General features: G+C 37.8%; 1 protein-coding gene across 1 annotated transcript in view; it reads right to left on the bottom strand.

Moving 5' to 3' along the window:
• The window catches only part of LOC138353825 (uncharacterized), a 47,211-nt gene that overhangs the window by 21,740 nt on the left and 4,233 nt on the right, over positions 1-21,238 (bottom strand). The gene's annotated exons all lie outside the window — the stretch shown is intronic.

The following is a 21,238-nucleotide window of genomic DNA, read 5'->3' as shown; positions in this document are numbered from 1 at the left end:
GGAATTGTTACTGTTAATTCTTACTTTATATATTTACTTTATATATTTACTTTATATATTTTAATATAAACGTTATATATTTACTAATTTAGATTTGAAACTTTATATATTTACATGTTCAATATTAAGTTTTATATAATATCAACTTTGTTAAGTCTATAATATAAACCGTGTTTAATATAAACTTTATATAATTACTTACTTTATGAGAACTTTATATATTTACATGTTCTGCAGAATTTAATCTTCAATAAACTTTAACGCCCCATACTGCCAGTATCTTTCTCCCCCTGGTCAGAAAATGGTCACTGCTTGCATCACAAGCGGGGATGTTTCTGGCGGGGGAGAAAGAAACAATTGCGCAGCGCGTCCCGCGGCGTTGTGCGGGCAGTTTGGGGCCGTATAAATACGGGCGCACAATGGGGCTCTGCCTCACTCCGCCTGCCCTCGCCGCTGCCCTCGCAAAACCCCACCCTCCCCCCCTTTGCAAGCGGCTGCTTTTGTACCCCCGTCATGCTTTGCACAGTTGTCCCGATTGTCTCCCCACTGCATGTGGGAAGGGGGGTGCAGCGCCGGTCCCCAAGTGTCCCGCTGTCCGCAGCTAATACTTTGCCCAGTCTAGGTGCTAGTAAGCCCTACTTGTAGTCACACCCCCTTCTCCTTATCCATTAGGTCTTTTACGGCCTCTTGGCCGGGTACATTACGTGTTATGTGGTCTCTCACTTATTAGTTATTCTTTGTGTCCTGCCTGTTATATCCTAGTGTTATATAATTACTACACATTTGCACTCGGCCTTAATTCTAGTACCAGTTAACCTTTAGGTTTCTGCAGAATTAGTTTCCATGTCACTATAGGCTAAGGTCTCATACTTACTACGGGTGTACCTTTTAAGTTAAATCTAGTCCTTGGAATTGTTACTGTTAATTCTTACTTTATATATTTACTTTATATATTTACTTTATATATTTTAATATAAACGTTATATATTTACTAATTTAGATTTGAAACTTTATATATTTACATGTTCAATATTAAGTTTTATATAATATCAACTTTGTTAAGTCTATAATATAAACCGTGTTTAATATAAACTTTATATAATTACTTACTTTATGAGAACTTTATAAATTTACATGTTCTGCAGAATTTAATCTTCAATAAACTTTAACGCCCCATACTGCCAGTATCTTTCTCCCCCTGGTCAGAAAAATTATAGTGTGATGGCTCTTATTTTTATTATGGGTACATAATAAGATTATGCCTTTATTCTTAATTTATATTACAATGCTGGTAAAATACACTTCTTGATGAGTATGGAGTACAAATGAACTCATTGTGTACCCTATACTCACAGGATGAGTATAGGGTACACAATAAACTACCACTCACATCATGGGTATGGGTTGCACAAGAAACTATCGGAGAGCAGAGTATGGAAAGCAAAGTAAACAAAGATTCACACGATGAGAAAGGGTTCCACAATGTCCTATGAATCACAGGATGAGTATGAGGTGCATAATAAATTACCATTCATAGGATGAGTATGGGTTTCACAATAAACTAAAGGTAACAGGATGAGCATGGGTTGCACAAACTATTGGTAACAGGATGGGTATGGGTTGCACAATAAATTACTGTGCTAGGATGAGTGTGAGTAGGATATATATATAAACATATTGTGGTTTATAATTAAGTACTTAATAGTGATCCTATCCTGCATCATAATTTACATAATATATATATATATATATATATATATATATATATATATATATATATATATATATATATATATATGTATATATATATATATATATATATATATATATATATATATATATATATATATATATATAATTAGGAAGTAATGTTTATTTGGGTAAGTTGTCAGCTTATATGAACTAATAGCTAGTGTGGCTTGTATATGGGGTACATCCGGTGTCTTACCCTCGACGGTACCCTCCTTACCCTTATCCGCGGCGGTACCTTTATGGTCAGGAAGCCACGGATATTTACAATGGGGCTCGGTCAGTCAATATGATTCCTTTGACATCACTAAACTGTAACTCTTATGTATTCTGTTCTCGTATTGACAATTTGAATGACATCAAGAATATTTTGAATATCTTCTGACATAGATGGTGCTGTAGTTGATTGTTGTTCATGACTTGTCCAGTGGGTCGAGACTGGTCTCATTAGCATCGCTCAGATTAGTGGGAAGAAATTCTTGCTGCAACAATGTGTGTTCTCAGAGCTAACTAGGGTAACTAAAATACTTATTTCCTAAATAAATACTTTAATTGTAAATATTTGAAAATATATGGTATGTTTCAGAATTTCTGACGATATAAAACATATTGTGGTTTATAATTATATAAGTTCTTAATAGTGATCCTATCCTGCATCATAATTTACATAATATCTACTTCTGTTTTGTGTATTAAAATGACTACTTTTTATGTTAATTTCTTTCTGTAAATGATGATGATGATAAAGTTCAGTAAATGTAAGTAAGAACATAAGAATGAAGGTAACTGCAAAAGACTTATTGGCCCATACGAGGCAGCTCCTCGTATGGAGCTGCCTTTGATAAGTAATTACCAAAGAAGGCACCAAGCCGGGAAGGCTGTGTAACACAATAAAATAAGGCAACTGCTCCTGAAGAGGACGGTATTACTTACAGTTTACTGAGATTAGTCTCACAAGTATCAGGTAATCCACTTTTAGTGTTGTACAGAATGAGTTTAAGTGAAGGAGTATTACCTGATGATTGGACAGTGTCATTGTTCCCATCCCCAAAGCACACTCAGATAATTATAGACCCATATCTCTAACATAATTTTGTCTATTAGCACAGTTTTCGGCGTGAATGCATTTTGGTTCTACAAGGTAGCCAACTCCATCAAAATATTAATATGTACCCAACTCAATTAACGATTAATCAACCAATTACTCCATGGGATAACTTGGATCTAGCAGTTGATTTTGTAAATGCACCCAAGAAAGATAATGTACACTCTACATTATTAAAACAGTTAACACTGTGAAGCATCACTGAAAGTACTCAGAGTATGGGTAACGATGTGTATCAGTGCTATACCGACGGTTCTGTAGAAGAAGGTGGACGATGTACCGGATGTGCATGTAATATATTTGAACAATCTTCTCTCGTACATACATGAATGAAGCGCTATGCTGAACTGTGTAATTACTATTTGAGTACTGGAACACTTGATGATATATTGAACTTGTACCCTAGATTGACCATGTAACGTATCAATTATACAATGAATGTATGTGATGTAACTATTTAACCTGAGCTTGTGAAAGCACCTTAATCACCTTCAGTGATTAAGTGCTTAATTGCACACTAGTTTCTCTATCAGTTATCTCACCTTGTCAGAGTAAAAGAGACAAATATATGTGTATGTATGTGTGTATATATGTATGTATATATATGTATATGTACGCATACGTCTGTGTGTGTATATGTATGTGTATAAAGTATATGTGGAAGCTGGTCAGAATTCAATTTCACCTTTGTAAATGCACGTTAATGACACTATGTAAAAGACACATCGAACACTTTATGTAGGGCATACGTAAATCTGTGTATTTATGTATTTACGTATGTAGCTTAGCCTAGCATTTTAAATACACTACAATCACCTTATGTGGTTGATTGTTCAATAAATCCCTGAACTATATGTTTAACAAATCTCTAACCCTATCAATGGAGTTAGTTAGTTTAGTTCTTATATTATGCACCCTATACCCATCTTGTGGGCGGTAGTGGAAAGGGTTAGAGTCCATGGCGGACTGAAGAAAATGTATATATGCTGGTTAGCATTGTTAATGTGTGGCCACGTCTGTGGTAGAAAATAATACAAAAAATCAAATAAAGGTATTATTGAAACTTTATAGGAAAACATTAAATCCTAAATATATCTTTAATATTATACTTGAAATATTGTATACTTTGCTCTCTCCATCGTACTTCTGCACCTGCTGGCAAGTGGTTCGGTGCAGTGTGCAGGTGATGTTCATTACTGGGTGAGCTGGCAGGTGGTGCTCACCTGCCAGCTCACCCAGCTGGTGGTGCTCACCTGCCAGCTCACCCAACGAAAATTTGGTTTTTAATACACTTACACATTTATTGGGTCTTTCCTTCACCTTCATTCAAGCACTAGGGTATTACAGTAAGTGTTTTAATTATAATATTTATTAACGTTATTATTTTTAATTTTTATTATTATTATTAACAGGAGAGGATCGAGTGTGTGTGTGTGTGTGGGGGGGGGGGTATAATGGTACACATGTCCACATCCCAATGCCCGCCCTTCCAGGACTGGGGGTGCGGGGGTGTACAATAAACTATACCCACATCCGGCGGCAGCTTGTCGAAGGCGGAAGTGTAGCCTAGACAATTTGTCATGATAATTAGTGATGACTCTTATTTTGATTATGGGTCCGTAATCCAGTTAAGCTTTTATTCTTAATTTATATTACAATGCTGGTAAAATACACTTCTTGATGATGAGTATGGAGTACAAATGAACTCATTGTGTACCCAAGTTCAAGTTCAAGTATGTTTATTGAGATAAGCAATAAATACATCTCAAAGGGATAGAGTAGCTTAGGCTATTTCAACCCCCCTCTAATTCAAGTCCCTCAAGGGGCGCACAAATACTGTGACTACAAATAGACAAATAACATTACAAGAATCCAAACAAGAATTGTGTACCCTATACTCACAGGATGAATATAGGGTACACAATAAACTACCACTCACATCATGGGTATGGGTTGCACAAGAAACTATCGCGCAGAGGATGAATATGGAGAGCAAAGTAAACAAAGATTCACACGATGAGAGAGGGTTGCGCAATGTCCTATGACTCACAGAATGAGTATTAGCTGCACAATAAACTACAGGTCACAGGATAAGTATGGGTTGCACAATAAATTACGGGTCACAGGATGAGTATGGGTTGCACAAACTGGTTGGGTAAATGGAAATGGTTGGGTACATTTCCTTTCACCTAATGCGACTATTCATGTGTCCGGACACCGGCGATTGTGTGGTATTGGCTATTTATTTAACCATAACTTTGCATTCATTTAATAATTATATTAAGATATGTTTTCCTTGAAATGTAGTTACATTATCGTCTACATGCCTTTATTCTGACATAAAGACCTATGGCGTTACTTTGCATATATGCAAAGTAATTATAAAATTGATTGGCTTGTGTGGAAGCCTTCACACTCCCTGACCGAGCCATCAAGTAACTATAAAAAGGCATATATCTTAACTTTCAATTCAGTTATATTTATGCCAAAGTATTAACATGCCGCTTATATTTATGTCTTTATGATGACATAGAAAACTTCGTTTATTACAATATCTAGATTAAATTAACATTGATCTTCGGAAGGTCATAGTTCCCATATCGGTAAGGAGAGCGTCGGCCATGAAGCCTTGTTTAAAGTATGAATATTTTTCCTCTCTAATAAGGTATAATCTCTGTGATGGATTCGCAAAAACTATTTTATATCTGCCTTTCTGATAACATATACAAATATAATCTTTATTTGTGAATATTTGTTAATTAAGCAATATATCAGAGGGCGTGTAGGGTTCGGTGTTCAATGAACGAAAAGGACTGGATCACTGTGTACAGGAGGCTGATATGGCAGCAAACACTCTCCTGGCGACCATATTTCTTGGATAAGTCGCTCCACACAATTGTCGCTTGGACCGTCGACTTCCTATGGCGTCACCTCTCACATATTTACGTCTCATTTCGTTATGAAAATAGATTATTTCAGAGTAAAAATAGGTTTGATCATGTTCTATGTGTAGCACCAACATTATAGTAAGTAAATATGCCATATTTCTTCATTACTTACGTAATGCTAATACGATTTGGGTAGTTTTGGGCTGATTTGGGTCGATTTGGGTCGAGTCTCAGCCTCCTGTACACAGTGATCCAGTCGTCGTATTTCATGGCTCAAATTGTCGCAAATTTAATTGGTAATATTAACAAGTAGAATGTGTATTTATAATAATATTTTTCATAAACAGCCACAAAATATTTAATATTTATTAAAAAAAAGTGTCTGGAAGTTAAATCAATTCCACATGACAATAAATTTGTTATATAGATACTAGCGTTATTCGTTGGTATGCGTTCGCTATTTAAACTACTCCAGTCCTTTTCGTTCATAGAACACCGAACCCTACACGCTCTCTGATATGTTGCTTAATTAACAAATATTCACAAATAAAGATTATATTTATATATGTTATCAGAAAGGCAGATATAAAATAGTTTGTGTTAATGCATCACAGAGATTATACCTTATTAGAGAGGAAAAATATTCATATTTTAAACAAGGCTTCTTGGCCGACGCTCTCCCTTTCGATGGGAACTATGACCTTTTGAAAATCAATGTTAATTGAATCTATATATTGTAAAAAACGAAGTTTTTTATGTCATCAGAAAGACATATAAGCTGCATGTTAATACTTTGGTATAAATATAACTGAAGTGAAAGTGAAGATATATGCCTTTTTATAGTTACTTGATGGCTCGCTCAGGGAGTGTGAAGGCCTGCACACAAGCCAATCAATTTTATAATTAATGTACATATATGCAAAGTAACGTCAAAGGTTTTTATTTCAGAATAAAGACAGATGTAGACGATAATGTAAATACATTTCAAGGAAAACATATCTTAAATGAAAGCAAAGATATGGTCAAATAAATAGGCAATACCACACCATCGCCAGTGTCCGGACACATGAATATTCGCATTAGGTAGGTGAAAGGAAATGTACCCAACCATTTCCATATACGCGACCAGTTTCCGTTCTTATGTTCTTACTTACATTTATTGAAATTTATCATCATCATCATTTACAGAAATAAATTAACATAAAAATGTAGTAATTTTAATACACAAAACAGAAGTAGATATGTATGTAAATTATGACGCAGGATAAGATCACTATTGCAGAACTACTCGCATACTTTGCGTCATTATATACAGTACTGGAATTTAAAAAAAATCGCGGAATTCAGAGATAACACCATCATTGGTGTCCAAGAGAAGTGTAAGTACTTCATTTATAATGATGTGCTGCCCGAAATCTTAGCGAAGTATCTAAAATTTGCTTACTGTAAGTAATTCATGCAAATGATTGTAAAGCCGTCGCCCAGTTGGGTGGGTGTGGAGCACATGACTGTTAAGCTGCCGCCCAGTTGGTTGGGTGTGGAGCACATGACTAAAGCTGCCGCCCAGTTGGGTGGGTGTGGAGCACATGACTGTTAAGCTGCCGCCCAGTTGGGTGGGTGTGGAGCACATGACTGTAAAGCTGCCGCCCATTTGGGTGGGTGTGGAGCACATGACTGTTAAGCTGCCGCCCAGTTGGGTGGGTGTGGAGCACATGACTGTTAAGCTGCCGCCCAGTTGGGTGGGTGTGGAGCACATGACTATAAAGCTGCCGCCCAGTTGGGTGGGTGTGGAGCACATGACTGTTAAGCTACCGCCCAGCTGGGTGGGTGTGGAGCACATGACTGTTAAGCTGCCGCCCAGTTGGGTGGGTGTGGAGCACATGACTGTAAAGCTGCCGCCCAGTTGGGTGGGTGTGGAGCACATGACTGTTAAGCTGCCGCCCAGTTGGTTGGGTGTGGAGCACATGACTGTTAAGCTGCCGCCCAGTTGGGTGGGTGTGGAGCACATGACTGTTAAGCTGCCGCCCAGTTGGATGGGTGTGGAGCACATGACTGTTAAGCTGCCGCCCAGTTGGATGGGTGTGGAGCACATGACTGTTAAGCTGCCGCCCAGTTGGGTGGGTGTGGAGCACATGACTGTTAAGCTGCCGCCCAGTTGGGTGGGTGTGGAGCACATGACTGTTAAGCTGCCGCCCAGTTGGGTGGGTGTGGAGCACATGACTGTAAAGCTGCCGCCCAGTTGGGTGGGTGTAGAGCAAGACTAGTAATTGGACGACTCACCATAGATGTAAAGTGCCTAGTATAGTGACTTGTGAGCCTCTTGTTGAATCACTTGTGATACAAAGATTATTGATGAGTGTATTTGTGTGGGTGATTGAATATGTATGTGAATGTATATGTATGTATATGTATATATGCAATTGACGATCACGAAACAATAATCATTTGTATGTGGAAAATTCCATATTTCATTTCTCTGGATTTACCGCATATGTATATATATGTACATGTATGTATGATTATGTGTACATGTATATATAACATTAATAAGAGGAAATGAAGATGAAGAAATGATAAAAAGAATGGCAATAGTGGATAGTAGTAACACACTTAAGAATTATTCAGTAATAAATACAAACTCGTCCTTCACCTATGATAAAGGAAAGTCAACTTGGAAGGATTCAATTTACATGAGATTAAGATTAGGATACAAATATATCTGGCAATACGGAGTTGATGTCAGTGAAAAAGATAAGGAGTGTAAATTATGTAGTATGCCGCACGCCCACACCTTAGAACATTATGTATTAGAGTGTCAACTTATTGATAACTATAGAAATAAGGAAATAAGTAATGTACCACATCAAATTGTTTGTATGTGTGATAATGGTATGATAGACAGTATACTTAGGAGCTACAAAAATTTTGCCCCAAGAGTGTAACAATTAGATGCTGTACTTACTATATTAACCTGCAATGTTAAATGGGGTTCTTGTAATGTTAATTGTCTATTTGTACTTACTGAATTTGTGCGCCCCTTGAGGGACTTGAAGTAGAGGGGGTAGAAATAGCCTAAGTTACTCTATCCCTTTGAGATGTATTTTTTTCTTGTCTCAATAAACATACTTGAACTTGAACTGTAAATATTTGTGGCTTCCTGACCATAAAGTTACCGCCGCAGTCGAGGGTAAGAGACCGGATGTACCCCATATACAAGCCGCACTAGCTATTAGTTCATAAAAGCTGACAACTTACCCAGATAAACATTACTTCCTAATTATATATATATATGCAAATAATACAATTAAAATGTTTAAAACGTGATTATATATATGTATCATGTGGACAGTTTTTAATGTAATTTTTTCTCCTGATATTCGGGTTCTTTATTATGCTTCATCTTGAGGCAAAGCCCAATACCTTACGCCATATTGATGCTCTGTCCACAGATCATTCTCTCTCTCTCAAATCATATACATTGATGGTTTCCTACACCGCCACACGGGTGCAGCTGCAAGTGCAGTTGCCTCTACCCATCAGACAGAACTATTTGCCTTGCTTGTTACACTAAAATGTGTACAAGTGTGTGTGTCTATGTATGTATTAACACGATGTACTGAACGGGGTGAGAATAGCTTGAGCTACCTCATCCATTTGTGTGTATTTTACCTCAATAAACTTATTTCAATTTCAATTTCAATTCAAGTCTCCAAACTTGATGCATTAATTGTAAGTGATTTTCTACCATCCTGCATTAATTGTAAGTGATTTCTATCATGCTTAATTGCGCGCAACTCTCTAAGACACAATTGTAACATGACCGTGTCTGAAGCTAGACAGAAAACACAACATTATTAGTGATGTTAACATAAGCCATTTCATGTGAATTCCATCTTCGTTGACCTCCGAAACTTGAGGAATGGTCCAGAAAATAGCTACTAAAGTTTACGTCAAGTGTGAAGATACTTTAGTTGATACTTAGATACTTCCAATAAGTGTAAACATAAGTGCTGACGATGCTACCTTCCTCTATTCAGACCCCAACCCAAACGCACTATATAATAATGAAAATAATAGATTTAAAAAGTCCACTCATGGATGTAAACTAACAAACTCACATCAAACATAAAAAAGACCGACTACTATTTTTGTTCGAAAGTAAATCCTGAAACCAAATTCAACTTCAGATACACAATGTTAACATTAGCAATAATGATTATGGAAAGTTCCTTGACCTATACATAGACAAGAGACTGAACTTCAGCATCCACATACAACACATATGTGAGTGGTGAGAGAGAGAGAAAGAGAGAGAGAGAGAGAGACAGACAGAGAGAAAGACAGACAGAGAGAAAGACAGACAGAGAGAGATAGTGAGAGAGTATTCACCTAGTTGTGCAGGCGCGGGTTGAGCTCTGCTCATTCGGCCCGCCTCTCAACTGTCAATCAACTATTACTGACTAACTAATTTTTTTTCTCTCGCGCGCGCGCACACGCGCGCACACACACACACACACACACACACACACACACACACACACACACACACACACACACACACACACACACACACACACACACACACACACACAAACAATCGACCGGGTAAACAAGGATAAACTATTCAACACTGGTGGGACGCGAACAAGGGGACACAGGTGGAAACTGAGTACCCACATGAGCCACAGAGACGTTAAAAGGAACTTTTTCAGTGTCAGAGTAGTTAACGGATGCAATGCATTAGGCAGTGATGTGGTGGAGGCTAACTCCATACACAGTTTTAAATGTAGATGTGATAGAGCCCAGTAGGCTCAGGAATCTGTACATCAGTTGATTGACAGTTGAGAGGCGGGACCAAAGAGCCAAAGCTCAACCCCCGCAAGCACAAATAGGTGAGTACAAATAGGTGAGTACACACACACCAGGAAGCAACCCGTAGCAACTGTCTAATTTCCAGGTACCTATTTACTGCTCGGTGATATCACATTAACATTTACAGAGAGTAGAGAATTAATTAGGTATCTGGGAGCTAGTTAACTGTTGTGGGATGTATATCTTGAGGTACTGTATACAATGTTCACAACAGAGCAATGTATAATCATTTCATTGTATACAACACATTGAGAAAGAATGAAGGTTAGATCCGAAAATTATTGTGTGGCTCTCTCATGACTTGTTTCCGGCGCGAAGAGTTGTGAATTTACATGAAAATGTACCAACAAAATCTTGTTACATAGCAGTAGGAGTAACATTTACTCCCTAGGTCCACGAGTCTAGAGCGCTGTCCACTCGGCCACCACCTCCCTTATGAGAGGGAGAGAGTGAGTGTGTGTGTGTGTACTCACCTAATTGTGCTTGGGGGGTTGAGCTCTGGCTCTTTGGTCCCGCCTCTCAACTGTCAATCAACTGATGTACAGATTCCTGAGCCTACTGGACTCTATCATATCTACATTTGAAACTGTGTATGGAGTCAGCCTCCACCACATTACTGCCTAATGCATTACATCTGTTAACTATTTTGACACTGAAAAAGTTCTTTCTAACGTCCCTCTGGCTCATTTGGGTACTCAGTTTCCACCTGTGTCCCCTTGTTTGCGTACCACCCGTGTTAAACAGTTTATCTTTATGTACCTTGTCAATTCCTCTGAGAATTTTGTAGGTAGTGATCATGTCTCCCATACTCTTCTGCCTTCTAGTGTCGTGAGGTGCTTTTCTCGCAGCCTTTCTCCGTAGCTCATGCCTCTTAGTTCTGGGACTAGCCTAGTGCCATATCTCTGAACTTTTTCAAGCTTCGCCTTGTGCTTAACAAGGTACGGACTCCATGCTGGGGCCACATACTCCAGGATTGGTCTTACATATGTGGTATAGAAGGTTCTGAATGATTCCTTACACAGGTTCCTGAAGGCTGTTCTGATGTTAGCCAGCCTCGCATAATCACACACTCACGTGTGTGTGTGTGTGTGTGTGTGTGTGTGTGTGTGTGTGTGTGTGTGTGTGTGTGTGTGTGTGTGTGTGTGTGTAAAATATACACTGAGGACAGGCAGCTTATGCATGTCTATTCGTTAGGTGTATATCGAGGTCCACCTCCAAGGTCGAACTACTGACCTCCACATTCACCCTGGGCACAAGTAGTCTCGAACCACTAACCCCAGGAGCAGGAGACAGTAGTTCTATTAACTACTTTACCTACAGCATAAAGAAGAATTCCAGAAACAAGAAATGGCAGTTGTTAACTGCTTCTGGAATCCTTCCTCGAATGTAGATGTTGCAAGGTTCTTTGATTATGTAAGTTAGCAATAAAGAACTAGATACAAATTAAATGTGTGCTATAAAATATGTGTATGTGACATATATTCATATAAGCACAGACGTTGCGGTATTCAGAGTAAGGACAGTTTTTCCTCAGACCCATGCTCACAGTTCCTAGAAACCAGGACAATTTAGTAATCATGCGAAACTGCGGCATCTCTTACCGAGTCCATTTTGAACAAAAGGTAGTGAACAAAAATATCGAGTACATACAAGCAAAATATATATTCAGGCATTAAGTGTGCAACTTCATCATAGTGAATAATAATAATGGTTCTGTCAACTATGGGTTTCACAATAAACTAAAGGTAACAGGATGAGCATGGGTTGCACAAACTATTGGTAACAGGATGGGTATGGGTTGCACAATAAATTACTGCACTAGGATGAGTGTGTGAGTGTATATTATAAATATATGTGTGTATATATATATATATATATATATATATATATATATATATATATATATATATATATATATATATATATATATATATATATATATATATATATATTGAATATGACCGCATATTCTGTATTTATTATTTTCTGGTTTAGGGCTTCTATCCCTCTAACTATTTTCTTAGCATCAGGGCTTAATTGGAATAGGAGTTCTCCAAAACTCATTTTCGTACTTTTAAGGTGAAGAAAAGAAGTGATTTACTATAGAGTGTATTACACTTATTTGTATAATTTGCACGACGTTTCGAACCTCCATGGTTCATTCTCAAGTGAAATAATTAAGCTGTCTACTTCAGTGTTGTCAATAATTTCGAGTGCTACCAGTATCGCTACCAACTCGGCTTGCATTGTGGACGCCCAGTTACTAATTTGGATATTTCTTTGAATTGTGCTGCCATCGGGCTGATGAGCAATAACAGCACTTCCTGCCCTCCCTGTAGCTGTATTGAGTGATCCGTCAGTGTATATGGTCTGTGCAATGTTGTTTTCAGCTTGTATATTGTGTATGTGTTCTATGGTGCTTAATTTAGCAGCAAGCTGAGCATGAGGGTTGCGTGTATTAGTTTCTTGGTGGGGTATGCAGGGGTCAGGATGTCAAAAGGTACTATCTACCAGGGTGGAAGGAAGTGCTGTACTCTTTCATCTGTATATACATCGTGCAGTCCCATCATTTTAATATGAGTGGCAGTTCTTTGAATCCATTTAGACTCGCTAGTTCCATTTCGTATGTGTTCTAACAGTGCAACTGACACAATGTTATTTTTGTTATCACGCAGCAGCTTTAGTCCCATCATAAGATTAATTTCAAATATTCTATCTCTAATGCTAAGTATATTTAATTCTTTCCGCATGTTGAGAACTTTGTTAGTTATAGGAGAGCCAAGTATAATTCTGAGTGCTTCATTTTGCATTTTTTCCAGTCTATCAATACTTTTGCCATTTTGCAGGACCAAAGCTGGTGCATGATAGTCTATCAGAGACCTTATATACGCTAAATACATCAGTCTTGCTATTCTAATATTAACACCATATTTCGGGCTGTACCCCACTACAGTTCTGAGAGCCTTGAGTCTGTCTCTACATTGTTGATGTAACTTATTGACTGCAGTTGAGGTACAAGGGACAGAGACTCCAAGGTATTTGAAAGAAGAGACATAGTCTATTGGTATGTTGTCTATCTTAAGTTTTCGTGGTCCACTTTTGCGGTTGCCAATTTGTCTGTTAAATCCCTTAGTTTTAGCAGCGTTGATTACAAGACCAAGGCTCTCACAAGCTGTATGTATACAATTTAAGACTGCATTTTGCGGTGGGTTTTAGTATGCACAAGGATGTCATCTGCATAGCTGATAGTGATGTTTGCCGGACTAGTTGGGATTGATTTTAGTAAAGCATTAATTAGAACATTAAACAAGGTAGGACTAAGTACTCTTCCATGTGGGGTGCCTAGTTGCATTACTTTAGTTTCACTCTTGTAGCCTTGGAACAGCGCAGAGGACTTCCGGTTGGTAAGATAGCCTCGTATCCACTGTAATAAATGTCCCCTTATATCCATTCTCGCTAATTCATACATAATCACTTCCCTATTAGCAATATCAAAGGCATTTTTTAAATCAAGAAATGTTGTGTACTTGTGCCTTTTATCTCCATGAACAGTAAGAAAGGTTGTGATACAGTTGTGTACACTTTTACCATGTGTGAAACCATTGATATCAGGTGACATGTGCTCTTTAACTCTATACAATAATCTATTAAGCACCATTCTCTCAAAGGTTTTGCACATGCAACTGGTCAGTGAGATGGGACGGAAAGCATCAGGTTGGCCAGGCTTTGGTACAGGTACCGTAAGACTGGTGGTCCATGATACAGGCAACTGCCCAGAGACATAGCTGGCATTAAACAATTCTAATAATGGGTTACCGGGTACACGATGTAGGAGTCTTAGAATATCATAGGTGATACCGTCCTCACCAGGAGCAGTGCTACTGCCCCTGGAGAGGGCTGCATCCAATTCATAATCTGTATATGGAACATCACATTCATCATGTTGCTTGCTCAACATGAAATTTATGAGAGAATTTCTGTCTGTGGACCTCGCCTGCAATTTCTCCCCAGTGCTAGCTGGTAGCATTCCAAGGCTGGAAACCTGAGCCCATTTTGCAATTAACTGATTGGCTTTCTTTAGCGGGTTTGGGTGTGAAACTTGTCTACTATTTTTACCAATAATTTTGTTTATGCCTTTCCAGGCTTTGCCCAGGGGAGTATGCAGGTTAAGTCCACTAACAAAACCCTCCCATTCATTTTGTCTCAGTTCAGTCATTCTCTCCCTTGCCGCTGCAAGCGCGGCCTGAAATAGTTTTAACATTTGAGGAGTTCTAAGGCTCTTATATGCTTTACCTGTCTAGCAATTGATTTAAGCTCTTTCAGTTTAGCATCATCATAGTACTGGTTGTGTCTGACCTGTTTACCAGTACTTCTTTTTGTTTGGCGTGACTCACTATTTTTGATGGCCTCATAGGTATATGGGTACATCCGGTCTCTTACCCTCGACCGCGTCGGTACCTTTATGGTCAGGAAGCCACGGATATTTACAATGGGGCTCGGTCAGTCAATATGATTCCTTTGACATCACTCAACTTATGTATTCTGTTCTCGTATTGACAATTTGAATGATATCAAGAATATTTTGAATATCTTCTGACATAGATGGTGCTGTAGTTGATTGTTGTTCATGACCTGTCCTGTGGGTCGAGACTGGTCTCATTAGCATCTCTCAGATTAGTGGGAAGAAATTCTTGCTGCAAGAATGTGTGTTCTCAGAGCTAACTAGGGTAACTAAAATACTTATTTCCTAAATAAATACTTTAATTGTAAATATTTGAAAATATATGGTATGTTTCCGAATTTCTGACGATATAAAACATATTGTGGTTTATAATTAAGTTCTTAATAGTGATCCTATCCTGCATCATAATTTACATAATATCTACTTCTGTTTTGTGTATTAAAATGACTACTTTTTATGTTAATTTATTTCTGTAAATGATGATGATGATAAAGTTCAATAAATGTAAGTAAGAACATAAGAATGAAGGTAACTGCAAAAGACTTATTGGCTCATACGAGGCAGCTCCTCGTATGGAGCTGCCCTTGATAAGTAATTACCAAAGAAGGCACCAAGCCGGGAAGGCTGTGTAGCACAATCAAATAAGTCAACTGCTCCTGAAGAGGACGGTATTACTTACAGTTTACTGAGATTAGTCTCACAAGTACCAGGTAATCCACTTTTAGTGTTGTACAGAATGAGTTTAAGTGAAGGAGTATTACCTGATGATTGGACAGTGTCATTGTTCCCATCCCCAAAGCACACTCAGATAATTATAGACCCATATCTCTAACATAATTTTGTCTATTAGCACAGTTTTCGTATGTGTGTATATATGTATGTATATGTACGCATACGTCTGTGTGTGTATATGTATGTGTATAAAGTATATGTGGAAGCTGGTCAGAATTCAATTTCACCTTTGTAAATGCACGTTAATGACACTATGTAAAAGACACATCGAACACTTTATGTAGGGCATACGTAAATCTGTGTATTTATGTATTTACGTATGTAGCTTAGCCTAGCATTTTAAAAACACTACAATCACCTTATGTGGTTGATTGTTCAATAAATCCCTGAACTATATGTTTAACAAATCTCTAACCCTATCAATGGAGTTAGTTAGTTTAGTTCTTATATTATGCACCCTATACCCATCTTGTGGGCGGTAGTGGAAAGGGTTAGAGTCCATGGCGGACTGAAGAAAATGTATATATGCTGGTTAGCATTGTTAATGTGTGGCCACGTCTGTGGTAGAAAATAATACAAAAAATCAAATAAAGGTATTATTGAAACTTTATAGGAAAACATTAAATCCTAAATATATCTTTAATATTATACTTGAAATATTGTATACTTTGCTCTCTCCATCGTACTTCTGCACCTGCTGGCAAGTGGTTCGGTGCAGTGTGCAGGTGATGTTCATTACTGGGTGAGCTGGCAGGTGGTGCTCACCTGCCAGCTCACCCAACGAAAATTTGGTTTTTAATACACTTACACATTTATTGGGTCTTTCCTTCACCTTCATTCAAGCACTAGGGTATTACAGTAAGTGTTTTAATTATAATATTTATTAACGTTATTATTTTTAATTTTTATTATTAGTAGTATTATTATTAACAGGAGAGGATCGAGTGTGTGTGTGGGGGGGGGGGGGTTATAATGGTACACATGTCCACATCCCAATGCCCGCCCTTCCAGGACTGGGGGTGCGGGGGTGTACAATAAACTATACCCACATCCGGCGGAAGTGTAGCCTAGACAATTTGTCATGATAATTAGTGATGACTCTTATTTTGATTATGGGTCCGTAATCCAGTTAAGCTTTTATTCTTAATTTATATTAATGCTGGTAAAATACACTTCTTGATGATGAGTATGGAGTACAAATGAACTCATTGTGTACCCAAGTTCAAGTTCAAGAATGTTTATTGAGATAAGCAATAAATACATCTCAAAGGGATAGAGTAGCTTAGGCTATTTCAACCCCCCTCTAATTCAAGTCCCTCAAGGGGCGCACAAATACTGTGACTACAAATAGACAAATAACATTACAAGAATCCAAACAAGAATTGTGTACCCTATACTCACAGGATGAATATAGGGTACACAATAAACTACCACTCACATCATGGGTATGGGTTGCACAAGAAACTATCGCGCAGAGGATGAATATGGAGAGCAAAGTAAACAAAGATTCACACGATGAGAAAGGGTTGCGCAATGTCCTATGACTCACAGAATGAGTATTAGCTGCATAATAAACTACAGGTCACAGGATAAGTATGGGTTGCACAATAAATTACAGGTCACAGGATGGGTATGGGCTGCACAAACTACCGGTAACAGGATGAGTATGGGATGCACAATAAATTACGGGTCACAAGATGAGTATGGGTTGCACAAACTACTGGTAACAAGATGAGTATGGGATGCACAATAAATTACCGCACAGAGGAAGAGTATAGGGTGCACAAACTGGTTGGGTAAATGGAAATGGTTGGGTACATTTCCTTTCACCTAATGCGACTATTCATGTGTCCGGACACCGGCGATTGTGTGGTATTGGCTATTTATTTAACCATAACTTTGCATTCATTTAATAATTATATTAAGATATGTTTTCCTTGAAATGTAGTTACATTATCGTCTACATGGCTTTATTCTGACATAAAGACCTATGGCGTTACTTTGCATATATGCAAAGTAATTATAAAATTGATTGGCTTGTGTGGAGGCCTTCACACTCCCTGAGCGAGCCATCAAGTAACTATAAAAAGGCATATATCTTAACTTTCAATTCAGTTATATTTATGCCAAAGTATTAACATGCAGCTTATATTTATGTCTTTATGATGACATAGAAAACTTCGTTTATTACAATATCTAGATTAAATTAACATTGATCTTCGGAAGGTCATAGTTCCCATATCGGTAAGGAGAGCGTCGGCCATGAAGCCTTGTTTAAAGTATGAATATTTTTCCTCTCTAATAAGGTATAATCTCTGTGATGGATTCACAAAAACTATTTTATATCTGCCTTTCTGATAACATATACAAATATAATCTTTATTTGTGAATATTTGTTAATTAAGCAATATATCAGAGGGCGTGTAGGGTACGGTATTCAATGAACGAAAAGGACTGGATCACTGTGTATAGGAGGCTGATATGGCAGCAAACACTCTCCTGGCGACCATATTTCTTGGATAAGTCGCTCCACACAATTGTCGCTTGGACAGTCGACTTCCTATGGCGTCATCTCTCACATATTTACGTCTAATTTCGTTATGAAATTAGATTATTTCAGAGTAAAAATAGGTTTGATCATGTTCTATGTGTAGCACCAACATTATAGTAAGTAAATATGCCATATTTCTTCATTACTTACGTAATGCTAGGACGATTTGTGTAGTTTTGGCCTGATTTGGGTTGATTGGGGTAATTCTATGGACCGGTCAGACATAAACAACTACAGACCAATATCGAACCTACCCATACTATCAAAAATATTTGAAAAAATTATCGACAAACAGCTCTACTCCTATCTCGTAAAATTCGACATTCTTAGCCCCTGTCAGTTTGGCTTCCGCTCTCAAAAGAGTACCAACGATGCAATTATTAGTCTCCTTGATATAATTTACTCTGCCCTTGACAAAAATGAGTTTCCAATTGGACTCTTCATTGACCTGAGAAAGGCCTTTGATACTGTTAATCACGATTACCTCTTATGTAAACTCCATCATTATGGAATCCGAGGCCATGCACTGGACTATATCCAATCCTATCTTAGTGATAGACACCAATGTGTAGCCATCAATAATATAATCTCTCCCATTCTACCAATAACCGTTGGAGTGCCTCAGGGCAGCATCTTGGGACCCCTACTATTTCTTATATACATTAATGATCTGCCTAATGTCTCTAACATTCTGAAACCTATTTTGTTTGCTGATGATACTACCCTCATTTACTCCAACCCCAACCCACATACACTAAATGATGTTGTTAATAATGAACTAAAAAAAGTCCACTTATGGATGTCAACCAACAAACTAACACTTAACATAGAAAAGACCTACTACATCCTATTTGGAAGCAAATCTACAAATGCAATTCAGCTTCAGATTGACAATGTAAACATTAGCAATAAAAATGATGGAAAGTTTCTTGGCATATTCCTAGACAAGAGACTCAACTTCAGTACCCACATACAACACATAACTAAGAAAGTCTCTAAAACAGTTGGTATACTCTCCAAAATCAGATATTATGTTCCTAACTCTGCTCTCATCTCTCTATATTATGCACTAATCTATCCCTATCTCAACTATGGTATCTGTGCATGGGGTTCAACCACTGCAAACCACCTCAAGTCCATCATCACCCAGCAAAAATATGCTATCAGAATACAGTAATATCAAATTCTGCTTTCAGACAACACACAGCCCCCTTGTTTAACTCCCTAAACATGCTAAACATAATCTCACTCCACAAATTCTCTTGTGTCAACTACATTCAGATTCAGATTCAGATGTTTATTCAGGTAAGGTATATACATACAAGTGATGTTACATTAATGGATTGATATATAGATAGAGCTAGTACATACAATGCCTAAAGCCACTATTACGCAATGCGTTTCGGGCAAGAAAAAACATTAATATCTAGAACTTAATACTAATTGAGCATAAAGAATAAAAGATGTTGAGAACAAATACAAATAAAGATAAAAAAAAAGGGGGAACATGACTGAAAAAGCAGCACAAATACAATAGGTTGACAAACAGTGTTGATTAAAAAAAAGAAAAAAGAAAAAAGAAAATAACAGACATGGGTTGACAATAGAGGAGTGAGGTAGATTACAGGGAATTTATTAGGTAGTGTTTAGTTTTTATCTTAAACTGGTTGAGAGAGGTACAGTCTTTAACATGGTTGGGAAGGTCATTCCACATTCTGGGCCCCTTGATTTGCAGAGCATTTCTAGTTTGATTAAGACGTACTCTAGGAATATCAAAACTGTATTTATTTCTGGTGTGGTGCTCATGGGTTCTGTTACAACCTTCTATGAAGCTTTTAAGATCAGGATTGGCATTATAGTTTAGCGTTTTATATATGTATAATACACATGAGAGAATGTGCAGTGACTTAATATCTAACATATTAAGAGATTTGAGTAGGGGTACCGAGTGATGTCTGGGGCCAGAGTTGGATATTGTTCTAATAGCGGCTTTGTGTTGGGTAATTAGAGGACGTAAGTGATTTTGGGTAGTAGAACCCCAAGCACAAATACCATAGTTGAGATAAGGATAGATAAGGGAGTAATAGAGAGTCACCAGAGCAGGGCGTGGTACATAATATCTGATCTTAGAAAGAATGCCCACAGTTTTTGAAACTTTTTTTGATATATTTAGAATGTGTCCCTGGAAATTCAGCTTGTGGTCAATGAGAATGCCAAGGAATTTGCCATCTAATTTGTTACAAATTTGGGTATTGTTTATTTTGAGATTTATAAGACTAGAGGATTTATTGCCAAACAGAATATAGAAGGTTTTGTCAATGTTAAGGGTGAGTTTGTTGGCAGTTAGCCAAAGATGGACTTTATTTAGCTCAGTATTTACTGTGGCATTTAGAGCAAGAGGGTCAGGACTGGAGTAAATGAAGGTTGTGTCGTCAGCAAATAGAATTGGTTTGAGGTGTTGGGAGGCATTTGGAAGGTCATTAATGTAGATGAGAAAGAGGAGAGGGCCAAGTATGCTGCCCTGAGGAACACCAATGTTGATGGGTAGGGTGGGAGAAATTGTATTATTCACAGAAACATATTGGAGCCTGTCAGTAAGGTAGGACTCGAGGTATTGTAGGGAGTGTCCTCTGACTCCATAATGATGTAGTTTAAGAAGAAGGTTTTGGTGGTTGACAGTATCAAAAGCTTTACGCAGGTCCACAAATAACCCAACAGGGAGCTCCTTTTTATCAAGAGCTGTATGAATCGAGTTAAGCATACTAATAAGTGCATCGTTAGTGCTTTTTTTGGGTCTGAAGCCATATTGGCAAGGGCTAAGTATATTGAGTTTGGCTAGATATGAGTAAAGCTGCTTGTATATAAGTTTTTCAAAAATT

This window comes from Procambarus clarkii, chromosome 60, assembly GCF_040958095.1.
Source record: "Procambarus clarkii isolate CNS0578487 chromosome 60, FALCON_Pclarkii_2.0, whole genome shotgun sequence".
NCBI lineage: Eukaryota > Metazoa > Arthropoda > Malacostraca > Decapoda > Cambaridae > Procambarus > Procambarus clarkii.
The sequence above is the reverse complement of the archived record's forward strand: the minus strand, read 5'-3'. Positions and strand labels throughout refer to the sequence as shown.